We start from the raw sequence: 10,419 nt of genomic DNA on the forward strand, positions 1-10,419 counted from the left end.
AGCAATTATACTCCAATAAAGATGTGTAAAAAAAATAATAAGAATCTATGATACATACAGTTTTATAATCTGCTTTTCCCCACTTAAAAATAGATTGTGAACATCTTCCTCGGCCTATAAACAGTTTTCTTCACTATCCTTTTAAATAGCAGAATGGTTTTCCATTGTATGAATGACCCATACTCGAACTTCCTGATTTGGGGACATGTTAGCTAATTCCAGTTTTTAGCGATTACAAACAATGCTGAAATGATTACCTTGATAGCCAACTATCTGCAACTCCCCCTGTTATTTCCACAGACACATTTGTGGGAGGGGAGCTGCAGGTGGAAATCATTGGGGCTCCCCCTTCCGGGCTGCTCACGGCCCTCCAGCGAGGTCTGAGTCATTTCCGCATCTGCCCACCCTGACCCTGGAATGAAACTACCCATTTCCTCGCACCCTAACATACCCTGTGCATTAGCTCTTTGTTGGATGGCGCGTTCGTTTTAAAATCTTTGTCAAGGAGACGTGAAATGTTTTTGCAATTTGGGAAGGGCGTTACCTCCCTGGGGCACCTCCACTGTTAACTCATTTTTCAAAGAAGGAAGAAGGGCCTGAAGAGTTACGGGCTGGTGTACAGTGAGGGTCATTGCTGCCTGTGGAGGTTTTCTCTTTCATCCATGGTGAACCACAGATCCTCAGCTAGAGGGATGGGATGAAGCCTTACTTGTCTGAGGTCGAGTGAGTTTATGAGATTAAATTGGAAAGCAAAGAGCTGAGTTAGGCCTAAGAGCCAGGGACCCTGAGAAGTATCCCCTCAGGTCAGCCCTGTGCTCCTTCACGAATTCAGCCAACGTTTACCGAGTATTTACCAGCACTGTTCCCAGTGCTGGACTTTCCAGGAACACAGATTTTGATCGTGTCGCTCCTCACCCTATGGCCCTTCGATGGCTCCCCAGCACCCTTCGGATGAAGCCCCAACTCTGCCAAAACTTCCAGGCCCCTGCTCTCCTGTCCAGCCTCATGGCATCACTTCCTCACCAGCCACTCAGGAGCGCCACCCTTTCGGGGTCCTCAAATCCTTCACACAAGCTGTTTCCTCTACCCAAAACAGTTAGCACCTTCCCCCGCTGCTCCCCGTGCAACCCCACTCCTACTTCCAGATTAATTTAAAGTGTCCTTTCCTTGAAAGACGATGCCCTGTTACCCATATTCCTCCAGACTAAGCTAGTTCTCCCCATGTTTTTTCCTTAACACCTTTCCATATCAGGATTTATGACCCTTCTATTTAATTCATTAAGTGGGCAATCATCTATTTGGTATCTGTCTCCCTGCAGAGCATAACGTCCAGGAGAGCAGGGGCCACACTTTCCCGCTCTCACTGTGCCCCAGATCCCAGCACACTGTAGGCGCTCACTGGCTACTTGGTTAGTTAATGGGTGGATAAGGATGAGTGATGCGATGCCTTATGTTCAAGTCTTTGGAAGGTAAAGAGACACACAGCACCAAGGTGAGAGCTCCTGTTTCTGTCTAAGAGGAAGGAAGCTCTCTGACTCTCTGGCCACTCTTTTTGATGGCTTTCAGTAAGAATGACCCCTGAGATGTCCAGAAGATGGACCTCGAGGCCTGGCTAGTCTGCCCGCTCTACTACTGTCCCTTCAATGTGCTGCGAGTTGGCTGCACATGAATATGGGTGCTCAGCTTTGGAGAATCGAGCAGAGATGAAGCATTTAGAGGCAAGAGAGGTTTAGAATCTTATAAAGGGTATTGATTAAAGGTCCAGACTTAGTAAAGTCACTTGCTACCTTGTGGATTTTGTTTTTCCAGTTAAAGAAGCCAGTAACTTCTGTTCAGTAAGAAAAGATAACCTGAAATGTTAATGGTTTATTATCTTGTCGGTTGGATTTTAACCAGATTGGTGTCTAGCCCTGCAATCCTATCCTAATATTCCTGTATTGAATTGTCTCCAGATACCTAGATCCTCAAATGCTCTTCGACCTGATTTTAACTTTTTTTCTGGGTCCTTCATTAATTACTCAGTTTAATAAAATCTTTGACATGAGGTCATTTTATATTCGCATGAGAGTCACGATTTTACCTTTATGAAAATGATAACTTTAACTGTCCACACTGGGAAGAAAGGGGAAAACCAAACACAATCTCCAACCCATCGTCACAATTCCCATGAAATACATCTAACATAGTCTGAAAAGAAAAAGCCCGTCATCTGAAACGTGCTTGCACTTGTCTAGAAATAAGATAGTGCATGTCTTTAGACAGAGCAGTTGCTTCAACATGGCAGTTGCTCTGAAGTGCCCAGATTGGCATCAGCTTAGCTGGTGGATTTGCCTCTTGCAAAAGGAGGGGATGCTTGTCCAGAGAACAATGGCCTTGTGTGATCACTCACCCCGTCAGGCACCCACAGCTGTCCAAAATGGAGACACAGTTGACTTTGCACTTACAGCCTGAAGCCTTCAGAGCAGCAGCCAACATCTTAAAGGATGTAAAGTCCCAGCAACGGAAAAGCCTAAATATGTAGCTATAACATGATTCCCTTCAGAACAGTATTTCATTATAATCGGTCCAGAGACATCTCCTGCGGTCCATTAATGTCTTAGAGTTTTAATAACAAAGACTATCGAAATTTGTGTCATAAAAGAATTTTTAAAATGTGAGAAATCTTGGGGAGTTCCTCTCCCAGAAAAGGCAGGTAACAGTAGACTATATTGAATGGGGACTTGTTTTGTGTTGGGGGCACTGAAGCCATTATATCACTTAATTTTCAACTGCGTCAGAGGTAGGTTTTCTTATTCTCATATTACAGATGAGGAAATGGAGGGTCAGAGAGATCAAATGACTTGTCCGAGGTCACGTGGACTCTAAGCCTTCTCCTCACATCCGTTACTGCACGCTTCCCCTTACAATTCAGTCTCTAGACACCAGTCAGAATGATATTTTGTATGATATTTGTCTTTGTCTGGCTTACTTCACTTGGTATGATCATCTCTAGGTCCATCCATGTTGCTGCAAATGGCATTATTTCATTCTTTTGATGGCTCTGAGTAATATTCCACTGTATAATATATATGTACCACATCTTCTTTATGCATTCCTCTGTCGATGGACATTTAGGGTGCTTCCATGTCTTGGCTATTGTAAATAGTGCTGCAGTGAGTACTGTGGCGCATGTATCTTTTCAAAGTATGGTTTTCTCCAGATATATGCCCAGGAGTGGAATTGGTGGATCACATGGTAGCACTATTTTTAGTTTTTTGAGGAACCTACATACTGTTCTCCATAGTGACTACATCAATTTACATTCCCACCAACAGTGCAGGAGGGTTCCCTTCTCTCCACACCCTCTCCAGCATTTATTATTTGTAGACTTTTTGATGATGACCATTCTGACCGGTGTGAAGTGATACCTCATTGTAGTTTTGATTTGTATAGAATGGTATTTTATACACATAAATCAGACTTTTGGTCTCTTGTTTAAAAATGTCGGGCTTCCCTGGTGGCACAGTGGTTGAGAGTCCGCCTGCCGATGCAGGGGACACGGGTTCGTGCCCCGGTCCGGGAAGATCCCACGTGCCGCGGAGCGGCTGCGCCCGTGAGCCGTGGCCGCTGAGCCTGCGCGTCCGGAGCCTGTGCTCCGCAACGGGAGAGGCCACAGCAGTGAGAGGCCCGCGTGCCACAAAAAAAAAAAAAAAAAAAAAAGTCCAGTTGCTTAGAACCCCATTTAGAACAAAACCTAAACTCCCTACCAGATTGCCCTGCCTGATCGGCTTCCTGGGCCGCTACTACTCCCGTTAATTTCCCTCCAGCTGCATCGTTTTCTTACTTTTCTCGGATGCACTAAGCTTGCTTCCACCTCAGGACCTTTGCCCTTGCTAGTCTTCCTGCCCTGAACACTCTTCTGCCAGATCTTTGCACGAATGACTCATCCTCCTTCAGATCTCAGCTTGAGTCACCTCCTGAAGAGAATGTCCCTGACCACACGCTGGAGGCTGGGCTCCTCCTCCACGTGCATCCACGGGACTTGGAGATGATGACCTTCTAGGCATGTTCAAGAAACAATCCAGTCGGGGCAACCCAGGCTTTTATGGACAGGCCGGCCATGTGGGGAGAACAGGAAATAACGGCCGCAGCAAACAGGCATTGTGAACCCATGCCCCGGCACTGTGCTGAACGCTTTATGGACAACAGATGGAAGGGACTGACGAGGACTGCAAAGCACCCTGATAACAACTGCAATTGTCACTGAGGCCACTCCCAAGTTATTTTTTACCAGGGTGATAATTTGGAAACATTCGTGTAGATATTTAAGAGATGAAAGAGGGCGTATGTTTATATTTTTATTCTCTTTGGGCACAAAGACAGTTAGGTTCTAGGTACAACGGAAGAAACCTTCTTAACCAATTTCCAAAAAGGACATTTCCCCCGAATGCCCATCTTCATACAACAGTTGGGAGAAGGGAAAGGAGACTGGGGAAACGAAGGCAAAAAAGAGATTCCCTCTCTGGGGAGACGGTTCACACAATGGCCAGATGCAATGTGCTAATCTATACTGAATCAGCAATGAGTCATGGGAGTAATTAGCTAGCTTCATTCATTCAGTCATTCAGTCATTCATACATCAAGATTGCATTGGGCGTCGATTATATGCCCAGCACTCTGCTAGAGATACAGCGGTGAACAAAAACAGTTCCTGATCTCATGCCGGGGTACGTCCTAGCAGAGGAGACACACTCCAGTCACATCAGAAATAAACGTAGGGTTTCTACTTCTCTTAAGTGCAATGAAGGAAGATACAGAAATTTATGAGGAATTATGAGTGCACTTGGGAAGCGGGGATGGATGAGGGCTTAGGGAACGTTCCCTTGAGAAACGGGCCATGGAAGTTGCAATCTGGGAGTGAGTAGAAGTTAGTCAGATCAAGAAAGGGGGACAAATCATCCAGGCAGAGTAAGAGAAGTGCGTGAGGGAGGGAGGGACTGAATTTGTGTGTCTATGCGAAGTGCATTGTGAGTGGGGGAAACTGAAAGACGACCAGGTTGTCTGGAGAGAAGTAAACAGAAACCTGGGGCTTGGTTTCCATGTTGGGTGATGTTTATCTCTGAGTGCTGGGTGGAAAGGGGATTCCACGGAGCCAGTGTGAAGCCAAAGAGGCTCATCAAAGCCAGTGGTCCAGTCCAGGCGGGAGATGCCTGAGGCTCAGACGAGGGTGGCAGTTGGCTCTAGGAGTGCTGCCAGGAGGAGGTGGCGAGAGATCGCGGGCAACCCTGAGGTGAGTCTTGAAAGAAGGGTAGGATTGTAACGGCCAGAGAAGGGAAGAGAGGCGCGCTGTGGACCAAGGGAAGTAAGATGCAGAGAGACAGATTTGGTTCTCATACTTTGTCTTCTGCAGTGATGTGAAGAGCCAGCAGCTGCAGTTCTAAGCAGAACCACATTATTAGATGAGCCTGTAGAAATGCCACCTGCTGAAGCTTCTTTTTGGGCTTCTGCATCATTCCCACCGCCAGGAGGGTCATCCCCTCTCTGGGCCGGGACGGTGGGCACAGCTCCTCGGTGACTGCCCCATGCTGGCTGGCTCTCCAAGAGCCTGGCTTGCCTTCCTGCTTTACTTTCCACTTTTCTTCAGTTCACTTGAAAGAGCAAAGCTGCAGAAACTCAGAGTGTTCGAGCTGGATGGGGTGGGGGTGGGGGCTCACTTGCTGTGTTGGCCTCATTTTAGAGCTTTATGGTGCCCGAGACTAGGAGAGGTTAAGGTCACACAGCAGTGTGTGACCTTCGCGTCTGTCGGACTCTGAAGCCTGCTATTGCCAATTCAGTGCACAGCCTCCCCGAGACCAAGTCAATTTCCTACTCTAATCTGCTGAAGTCTAGATGCATGTAAACTTAGAAGGAGCTGGGTTAACGACATTTATAGGCAGGAGAGGCAAACGCAAATGGTCATAGGAGCCGGGCAAGCAGTATACGTCAGGGAGGCAGGCCAGGTGTCAGACGTTTGGGAGTGGTAGAGACTGCGGCATGCTCAGGCAGATTGCAAAAGATGACTACTTGGGCCAAATGAAGTACTCTGCGGCTGAGTCCAGCCCACTGCCGGGCTCTTAGAGGCCCCACACTGGTTTCCTTTGCAAACTGGAAGTTAACAAGCAGGGGCTGGAGCATTTCTGCCCAGTGCAGGACTCCTCTAATGGGCAATCTGTTCTGAAGCCCCCCGTCACCACCCTCCCCCATTGTGTTATCCAAGACTATGTGCAAAATGCTCACAGTATGAGGCTCTCTCTACCCTCCCCTGCTTGCTCCCCTCTTTCCCTTCACAAGGGTCAGATCAGCATCACAACCCAATCCTGCTTTCTCCTCGCTTTATCCTTCACAAGTGCTTCCCCCACCCCCAGACTCTTGTATTCTTGAAATTACAGAGTTAGTGGCCAGGGGATAGGAGAGTAGAGATCCTGGAATGTTTTCCATTAAAGTAGCCAGAAAATCTTCATTTCCTTGGGAAGGTAAATCATACCACAGGGTCACCAGCTCACGGCAGGAAGTAGTAAATAAATAAGTGTCCCAGACAGGAAGAGATAGAGATCATAAATGTGGAAGGAGCCCTGAGCAGCAAGCCGTTGCTGGGTCCCTGCTCTGTACGACATCGTGGAACCCCCATTAACAAGACGGGCATTTTTCTTCGACTAAAATCCTTCTTTGAAAAGTATCCATGTTTAGCATTTTAGCTTCCTTCTCACAGATTCCATGACTTACTTCCAAAAATTCTTAGTTAGTTTTAGGGGAAGGTGATGGAATGATTGATACTCCCCCTCTGAGGGCCATGAGAGAGAATAGTTGTACATAAGCCACAATTTTTTAAAAATGCACGCACTGTAAATATTTCAAATCCTGTGATGTATGGGAAATGTGAACCCCTGAAGTTCATGAAGGTTTTCTCTGGATGGAGGAACTTTTTCTTTGAGATCAATGAGATATTCTCTTATACATCTTTTATGAGGCTGCTGAGCCCAGACTCAGAACATCAGGAATAAATGCAGAACGGAGAAAGCTCTTTGATCATCTTTAAAGACAAAGGTCTCCCCTTCAATGTACTTGGAAGTATTTCATTTTAAATAAATACATAGATAGGCTTAGACAGATCAAAGCAGAGAGAATGGTGCTATCTGTTGGCTCATGAATGTTTATTTTCCATCATATTTTAAAGCGTATTATGTTAAACAAAATAGAGAGAGGAGAGAGAGAAAGAAAAGTTTCCAAGAGCGTAAGAAAAATCCCCTCACCACCTCCATTTTCCCTTTCCCACCCACATTCTCCAAAAAGGGAAGAAAGACAGAGGAAGGAGGACAACCCCGAGGAAGAAACAAAGTATCCACATGACACTTTTTTAATGAGAGATGTGGATGGGTGACAGCATTCTGCAAGGCAATCTCGGGAGAGATAAGGGAGGGGTCAATAGGCGTTTAAGGAGTCACAGCAAGGACTATCTGGGAAGGTTCCCCACTTTGCAAACCCCACATAACAACGCAGACTTCTTACACACTGTATGTGTCAACTAATATTAAAGTTCCCATAATTAATCAAAGAGAAAAAAATCCTCTCTAATCTTTCGGATGCAGATTGAGTCACATTTGTATTGTTGTTCACTATGTAGCCAATGCCTCATTAATAAGGATTGCCCACAGCTTTTCAACTCTGTTCCAGGCACTGGGATAAGTAATTAGCATTGATTATCTCTCTTGATAGCCACAATCCCATAAAGCAGGGACTGTTACTAATGTCCCATTTAAGAGCTGAAAAGTTAAGGCACAGAGAGGGTGAGTGAGTTAGCCTAAGGTTGTTTGGAGGGCGATGAATAGAACCAAGATTGGCACACAGGCAGTTCTGACCCTGGAGTCTGCCCTTTTAGCCTACAAATCATAGTGTTTAGCAAGCTATCCTTCAGGAGATGGCATGTGCATTTCAATGGATGAGCAAATGACAAAGTGTGCCTCTGGAGAGAGGCATGGTAAGCTGATAAAAACATTTTTAACTCAGTTGGGTAAGTTGTATGGTTAGAGGATCAGAATTAGATTCTCCATTAAGAATTTGGGAAATGGCTTCAATGTAATTACTGGCAAATAATGACACATTTGTATAATGGAGTACTATACAGCCATTAGAAATAATGAGGTAGAGTTTAAATGTGCTGAAGTGGAACATTCTCTAAAATAGAGTATTAATTTTTTTTTTTTTGGCCGCATCACGTGGCTTGTGGGATCTTAGTTCCCCGACCAGGGATTGAACCTGGGCACTGGGAAGTGAAAGTGTGGAGTCCTAACCACTGGACCACCAGGGAATTCCCAAGGATTACTATTTTAAAAAGCAAGATGAGAAAGTGTGCAGACAGTATGTCCCCATGTATGCTTTTATGAGTACAGCATCTTTCTGGAAGATGACATAAGTCATTGGGGCTCCCCCTCTGGCTAGCTGAACCGGAGACCAGGAAACTATAGAGCTCTGGGATTAAAGCAAAACATGCTTTCAGTCCATGTTCATTGGTACAGTTTGAATTTTTAAAGCCATATGTACATGTTTTGCTTTTTCAATATAAAAATCTAGTGTTTAAAAAAGATTCTGTTCTGTTAGAAGAGAATTGCTTCTGTGTTGGTGATCTTGAGCTCCTGCTTGCCATGATCACTTAAGCTTGTTCTACTCCCAGATTTGATAGAAAGGAACCTTGACCCAGTCAGACTTCATCTCAGCCAAAAGCAGTTTGCCACACAAAAGCATCTTGCATCTGGGGAAACCCTTTGTGTACTTCCGGGGTAACTCACACCATTGATGGAACTCTCATTGCCCATCCATCAGAGGACCCTTTACAGCATGAAAAATGCTGAGAAGTGCTTGGACAGTTGTTGAGAACTAGCTGATTTTGTGAGTGTTTCTTTCTCCCCAGCTCCTTGAGAGTAGGGCCACAGAAGACATCCAGAGAAGGCAACAAAAACCTACCACTTAAATGCAACAGGGTCTAACCGCAGGTGTATTAAGAATCACACAAGTTTAGGCGGGGCGAAGCTTTAAGGGTTTTTCTGGCCTGGCCCAGGCAAGTTAGAGAGGCATCGAATAAGTCTCCAGGTAAACAGGGGAGGCTGGGTGCCTTTGTCACCACTACGCCCCCTCCCCTGTGGTCAGCTGCAGAATGACATGGTCCTGGGCACAAACACCTGGGCCAGGTGGGAGGGCCCCCCATGAGGGGACTGTTCCCAAGACCAGAAATTAGGACCAGCAGCCGCAGGACACTGTAGCTGTGCCTTTCACTCGCGTAACATTGGGGAAGGCGCTGGGATAACCACTTGCTGCTTTCCTTCCACATGGAGTTGTATTATGAGGTCTGCAGCTGAGATGGGCCACCAGGCCACCAGGCCTCCTCCTCTTTCTCTTCTCTAAGTTAACTTTTCTTTCCTTTCATGAATTTCAGTAGCTTTCCATAGCCACATTTACACTGAAAAGTAAAATTCCACAAGTTACAGGGAACTGAGAGTCACTTAACATAGCAAAATGGTATATTTCACAACCAGAACTTGCCTTGAGATTTGCAACTATATTAAATTATTTCCTTTCAATGTATCATGCCTAACATGGTGCTGTAGAACTTGACACAGCTCGGCTGCAATGATCTGCATTGCATTTCCAGAAATACTTAGAATTTTTTTTTAAATGAGGTGACAGCTAAGTAATTTCTTGCATCATCCCACAGCATAAAGAAGAGTTGCTTCTCTTGGAGCTATTTTTTTTTTAAACTTAGCAAAGCAGTTAAATGAGAGAGGCTGAGGGAAGACTGCTGTCTTTCTTGTGGTTAATATTAATTTGCCAGATAGGCTAGAAAATAACTGAGTTTTAGCTTCAGCTCCGCTTTTGAAAAAGTTGAAAAGTTCTGGACTAAAAGGCTCCAGAATGTGTAGAAAGTGATCTGAAGTCATTTAACTGAGATACTGAAATGCCCTTTTCCAGATTACTTTTCTATGTAGAGTCACCTTTAAGCTTTAAAAAAAAAAAAAAAAAACTTAACTGAGTAGAATAGAGCTTTCTAAACAAAATTCCATTTCTCTCTTTTTTGCTTCAAAACGTGGGACATAAAACAACTTTTGATAATTTCCACTGATGGGATAGTTGCTTGGGAAACATCATTACCTACTTCCTTAACTTAGGGGAAAAAATGCAGAATAGCAAGTTATGGATGCATTTACACAGTCCACTCTGAGTCCTAAGCAATTGAACTCTTGCAGGAAATGGATTCCAGAAGAGAGAAACTCAGATACTCACATTCACCTTCGTCTTGATCCTTTAAAGAAATTATTAGTATTATTATTATTATTTTTTGCGGTACGCGGGCCTCTCACTGCTGTGGCCTCTCCCGTTGCGGAGCACAGGCTCCGGACGCGCAGGCTCAGC

General features: G+C 45.1%; 1 protein-coding gene across 4 annotated transcripts in view; it reads right to left on the bottom strand.

The window, feature by feature from the left end:
- The window catches only part of CASS4 (Cas scaffold protein family member 4), a 39,809-nt gene that overhangs the window by 19,499 nt on the left and 9,891 nt on the right, over positions 1-10,419 (bottom strand). The gene's annotated exons all lie outside the window — the stretch shown is intronic.

This window comes from Physeter macrocephalus, chromosome 14 (genome assembly GCF_002837175.3).
Source record: "Physeter macrocephalus isolate SW-GA chromosome 14, ASM283717v5, whole genome shotgun sequence".
In the NCBI taxonomy this organism is placed as follows: domain Eukaryota; kingdom Metazoa; phylum Chordata; class Mammalia; order Artiodactyla; family Physeteridae; genus Physeter; species Physeter macrocephalus.